General features: G+C 47.4%; 1 protein-coding gene across 1 annotated transcript in view; it reads right to left on the reverse strand.

Annotated features, from left to right (window-relative positions):
* Positions 1-5,623, reverse strand: part of BLK (BLK proto-oncogene, Src family tyrosine kinase) — a 51,954-nt gene extending 46,331 nt beyond the window's left edge. Inside the window, exon 1 of the mRNA XM_086414742.1 lies at positions 5,418-5,623. The gene's annotated coding sequence lies outside the window, so the exon portion shown is untranslated. The remainder of the gene's footprint in view (positions 1-5,417) is intronic.
* Positions 5,624-6,000: the final 377 nt, after the last annotated feature.

The following is a 6,000-nucleotide window of genomic DNA, read 5'->3' on the forward strand; positions in this document are numbered from 1 at the left end:
TATGTACAGGTACATCTCAGTGTCCCAGCTCATCCCACCACCACCACGACCCCATGTCCACACATCCATTCTCTACATCTGCATCTCTTCCTGCCCTGCCAATAGGATAAAGAAGTTATGATACAAATACACAGTGGAATATTACTCAGCCATAAAAAGGAACAAAATCGGGCCATTTGTAGAGATGTGGATGAACCTAGAGTCTGTCATACAGAATGAAGTAAGTCAGAAAGAGAAAAACAAAAACCATATGTTAACACATATATGTGGAAACTTCCTGGATATTTTACTGCTATCTCTGACCCTGAAGTTGTTTATCTCAGTTGTATCTGTTGGGTGGAAACAATATAACCATGTGCTACCTGCCCCTTTCTGGTTTCCTAGCTGCATGTTCAGTCCAGATGTTTTGGCAGCTTGAAATCGCTATGGTAGGAGTGTTTATACCACAGGAATAGGCAAGGGCTACATATTTAAAAACAGAGACATTACTTTGCCAACAAAGGTCCATCTAGTCAAAGCTATGGTTTTTCCAGTAGTCATATATGGATGCGAGAGTTGGACTATAAAGAAAGTTGAGCGCCAAAGAACTGATGCTTTTGAACTGTGGTGTTGGAGAAGCCTCTTGAGAGTCCCTTGGACTGCAAGGAGATCCAACCAGTCCATCCTAAAGGAAATCATTCCTGAATATTCATTGAAAGGACTGATGCTGAAGCTGAAACTCCAATACTTTGGCCACTCGATGCAAAGAACTAACTCATTGGAAAAGACCCTGATGCTGGGAAAGATTGAAGGAGGGAAGAGAAGGGGATGACAGAGGATGACATGTTTGGATGGCATTACCGACTCGATGGATGTGAGTTTGAGCAAGCTCCTGGAGTTGGTGAAGGACAGGGAAGCCTGGTGTGCTGCAGTCCACGGGGTCGCAAAGAGTCAGACATGACTAAACGACTGAACTGAACTGAACACATGTGTGGTTGATGCATTTTTGTTGATTTCCCTGACTTAAGACGGTGATGGAAAAAACATTAATAGTGTTGATTTTGCTTTAAAACATTTGCAGCTGTGGATAGCACCCCTCAACATGGAGAAAATTTTCAAGTAATAAAATACTGTTATTCAATTTAGTAAAGAAGTGGGTCACCCCACAGACTATCAAGTGCAGTTCACACATGTGGTTTCACTCTGATCTTACTTCTTAGAATAAATGAAAATATCAGTGAAGTTCATGTGCATCAATTGCTTGACTTTGGGTCCAAGAGTTTGGCAAAAGTTCACAAGATCATTCTGTGGAGAATCAGTTGGCTACGTGGAATTTATAAGAATGGGTATTACATATATTAATATTTGTAAATGAGTGTTGCTTATCATTTATACCAGTAAAATTGATGATTAACTTATGTGTGTGTGTGTTTCCCGGAAAGCTGGAGGTTAAACATTTGCCAGTACACCCCTGTTCTCAGTCTTCTTAACCTGACACGTCCCCGACAGCCCTGACTGTGTGAGGGAGTCCGCCAGACAGACAAAGGGACAGACACCACAAAACGGAAATGGCTCCTTCCCATTAGGAAATGGAAACTTCAGCCTTTCCCATAAAGCCACCCAAATAAAATCATAAAATGGTTTATTACTTTTGATCCTATCTTCAAGTGCAATATTAAAAAATAAAAAGAATTTGTTTTTTAAAAGTCTCATTTACTTTAGAAATGGTAGGACTAAAAAGAATCTTACCGTGAAATAATTTTATAGAATTTCTGTAGCAATACAAGGTAGAATAACTGTAAAAATGGACAGTTGAAACATAGGTCATTTGTCTAACTATAATAAACACAGCCAGATATCTCACCGTAAGTTGGCCCTCTTGGTGAAAAAATAAAGAACTGATCTATGTTAACAATTCTTATTTAACACCCTCATCATGCTTCAAGCTCTTTCTAAAACCCTCTCCTGTTTTGGATAGTGTTTGGAGGGAGCCCAGATCCAGAGGGGCAGCAGACCTGCCAACAAAGTGCCCCAGGCATGTGCTAGATGCCTTGGGGACTCAGGGGTGGATCTGGGCACTGGTAGGCTAATGGCACCCCACTCCAGTACTCTTGCCTGGAAAATCCCATGGACGGAGGAGCCTGGTGGGCTGCAGTCCATGGGGTCGCCAGGAGTTGGACACGACTGAGCGACTTCACTTTCACTTTTCACTTTCATGCATTGGAGAAGGAAATGGCAACCCACTCCAGTGTTCTTGCCTGGAGAATCCCAGGGACAGGGGAGCCTGGTGGGCTGCCGTCTATGGGGTCGCACAGAGTCGGACACGACTGAAGCGACTTAGCAGCAGCAGCAGGCTTCCCGGGTGGTGCTGGTGGTAAAGAGCCCGCCTGCCAATGCCGGAGATAGAAGAGACACAGTTTCCATCCCTGGGTCGTGAAGATCCCCTGGAGGAGGGCATGGCAACCCGCTCCAGTATTCTTGCCTGGAGAATCCCATGGAGAGAGGAGCCTGGTGGGCTACAGTCCATGGGGTTGCAAAGAGTTGGACACGACTGAAGCGACTTGGCATGGCACGGCTGACACGACAAGAGAGAAGACATGGGCGCTCATCCTGAGAGCCAAGACAAGAGGGACTTGCCTGGATGAGAAAGAGAGGTGCACCACAGAGCGACCAGCAGGAGGGGCCTGGTGTGTTCCAGAAGCAGTGGTGGAGCAGGAGATGTGACAGGAAAGCGACTGCAGGCCCAGCGGTAATCACCGCTCTTCAGCTCAGATCTTCATCTCAGCGTTGTGATTTTCATGTAAATGCTATCTCCCCACAGCTTCATAATTCTTTCCTCTTTCATGTCTGCTTCCGAAGCTTTCTCTAATCTGGTTGAGACATCGCCTTTGAACAAGGGCACACCTGCTCTGCCGGGCCTGTGAAGCACAAGTGCACGCACGTGTATGTGTGTGTATGTATGTGAACGTGTATGTGTGTTGAGGGGGGTGGGTTGGGTTTCTCTGTCTCCCTGGTACCTCTCTAAACACTTGATCCTTAAAGCAAGGCTGCTGCCCCTGGTGATCTCATCTGGATGCTGCATATTCTAGGGTCTGTGCAGGGACCAGGCCCCCCAGGCATCACTCAAGCAGGAGCTGGCTCTTAGAGTTCCAGTTTGACTCTGCATTCCTCAGTAGATGCTCTGCTCGTGGAAGAGTGTTTGCAGCACAGTTCAGTGCTGCCTGGCTGGCCACAGATTCTGCGGGGAAGGGTGAGCCCAGGATGGCAGAGTCCATCCGGGTATTCCATACCAGGTCTGGGCCCTTATTGGCCTCCACGCTCGGCCTCCTGCTTCCCCACTGGGGATGGGTCAGGTGTGGGTAGCTGGGCATGAGCTGGAGGCCCAGGAGCCTGAACCAGCACAGTGAGCTCCACTGGGAGACAGAAGTGCAGTCCTTAGGCCTAAATCCCCCTGACACAGAGTGAAGGCTCAGAAATGTGTGTTGAATGAAAAAATAAATGAATGATGAGGAAGACCACGAAGACAGGGAAATACGGCTCTTTCTGAGAAGCAGGTGGGGAGTTGGGAGAGAGGCTGATAGAAAATGCAAGAGGCTTTCTGGGTTCCAGAATGTTCAAAGAGAGGGTAGGCCCCCCAGGCCATGAACACCAGTTGTCCCAAGCATGTTCAGATGTTGACTATTTCTGCTCCAAGGCAGGATGAGCATAGATTTTTATTTTTTATTTTGGAATAATTTTAGGTTTACAGAAAAATTACAAAGATAGGATAGAGACTTGCCCTGCATCCTGCACCCAGCTTCCCTGAGTGTTGGTGTCTTTCCTAACTATGGTACACTTGCCAGAACCAAGAGAGGCACATCAGTGATAGCTGTTAAGCTCCAGACTTTATTTAGAGTTCACCTATTCTTCACTAATGACTTTGAGGTTGTTGTTGTTCCAGGCTCCAAACCAACCCATATGTGAATTCTGGATTTAGCTGTCATTGCTCCTTACTCTCCTCTGAAGTGACAATTTCCCTCTCTTTACTTGTTTGTCATGACCTTGAGAATCTTGAAGGTCAAGTAGTCTGTAGCCCTTCAATTTGGGTTTGTCTGATGTTTTCTCATAACTAGACTAAGGTTAGGGGTTTGAGGAAGGAATAGCTTGGAGGTGAAGTACTTTTCTCCTTGCAGCCAAAGTTAGACAATGAATACAAGGTGACTTATCCCTGGAGATGTTAACCTTGACCTTGGGGCCAGGATTCTCCACTGCAGGGTTACCGGTTTTCCTTCTCCATACTCTCTAGTAAGTCCAGTCCTCACTTAAGCGGAGGGGTTTCTAACTCCCTTCCAGGAGGGAAGAGTGTAGACATAGATCATGTGGAATTCTTCTCTATAATGACAGAAGCACCATAATAACAGTTTTTTAGTTCCTTGGTCATGTGGCAATTGAGGGTGAGTGAACACCTTGGCCAGTTAGGAAATGACTGGAAAAGTTGTCAAAATCCTAGTATTTTTTAAATTCTCTCAAGATATCAACTATTCTTTCCTTTTCACAGTTGGCCAAAGAGCTCTCTTAGCCAAACAGGCCATCTTTAAACCTATCCTGGGGCTTCCCTAGTGACTCAGTGGTAAAGAATCCACCTGCCAATGCAGGAGACACAGGTTCAGTCCTTGGGTTGGGAAGATCCCCTGAAAGAGGGCGTGGCAACCCACTCCAGTGTTCTTGCCTGGAGAATCCCATGGACAGAGGAGCCTGGCGGGCTACAGTCCATGGGGTCGCAAAGAGTCGGATATGACTTAGCAACCAAACAGCAACAAGCCTATTCCATCACCCTACCTCCAAATGTCTGGAAAATGGAAAACCTGATTGTAAAAAGAAGACCAAAATGAAGTGAAAGCAACAAGCAATCATTGACCTTGAGTCAGACCCTCCACACGTCACTGCTGCCCTGCATCAGCTTGGCACCATGGTATCTTTACCCTCCTTTACAGGGAGGCTCTTGCCTGGAGCACACAGCCCCGAGTGCCCATCCATACCCTCACCCCACCCACAGCCTCCTTCTGTCTCTCTTCCATGGCACATTCACCACCTTTTCCAGCTTTGAAAGGCTGAGCAGCAGACTCTATCCTGGATGAACTGAAGTTTTATCAATCAAAAAAACTCTCTTGGGTGACCATTCCATATTGAAGTATGGCAGAAACCATCACAATATTGCCAAGTAATAATCCTCCAATTAAAAATAAGATAAAAAAAAAAAACGCCTAAAATAGAAATGAACAAACAACGGGGCAATCTATCCACAACTGGGGCTCAGACCCTAAGAAAGTCCTCCCTCTCCCCTGTAACACCCATAACAATGTTCCTGCCCACTCTCCCAGGGTCTCCACGGGCCCCTAAGCACTGTCTGTGCTGTATGAGGAAATGCGATGGTCAGGAAGGCGGAAGATGAGTCTTACCTTGGCAGTATTCAGCGGCTGCTCACCATAGCTCTTCAAATTGCCGCGCCTTATCGGGCAGCGGCCTCCTAGCTTCAACCAGCGACTCGGAAACAATCCTGAAGCAGGAGCCCATCCCAGGCGTCTCAGTCACTTCAGTAGCTCGTGGCTTCCTGCCGGTGATGGCAAGAACCCGCCGAGGTGGCAGGCTATCCCCCCACCCCCGTCTGTGGTCACAGCTGCCTCCACCGAGCCCCGCCCCTCCCACCGGCCCTTGGAAAGCTTTCGTGGGCTCACTGTGCCCAGGAAAAGCCTATGAGCAAGGACCACGAGCAGCTGGTCCTTTCTCTGGAGCTGGGCCACGTTTGTCACTGTGCCCCTCTGCCGTCAGAAAGTTTTCCCAAGGGGCTTTGGTTTAACAACAAGGAGGTGTTTTTCCTGCAGCGAGCCTGGTAGGTACAGTTAGTAAACCTCCAAGTTAACCCTGCAAGGTATTTCACACTGCCTTGCAGGGTTGTCTGCAGGGCAAGAAGGAGCTTGGGTTCGGCTGCCTTGTGCCCTCTGTGTGAGCGAGGTGGCCATCTCCCAGCCGTGCTGGTTTTGT

The sequence above is a fragment of the Bos grunniens genome, chromosome 8 (assembly GCF_055505025.1).
Source record: "Bos grunniens cultivar Pamir isolate PY7600 chromosome 8, Bosgru_T2T1.0, whole genome shotgun sequence".
In the NCBI taxonomy this organism is placed as follows: domain Eukaryota; kingdom Metazoa; phylum Chordata; class Mammalia; order Artiodactyla; family Bovidae; genus Bos; species Bos grunniens.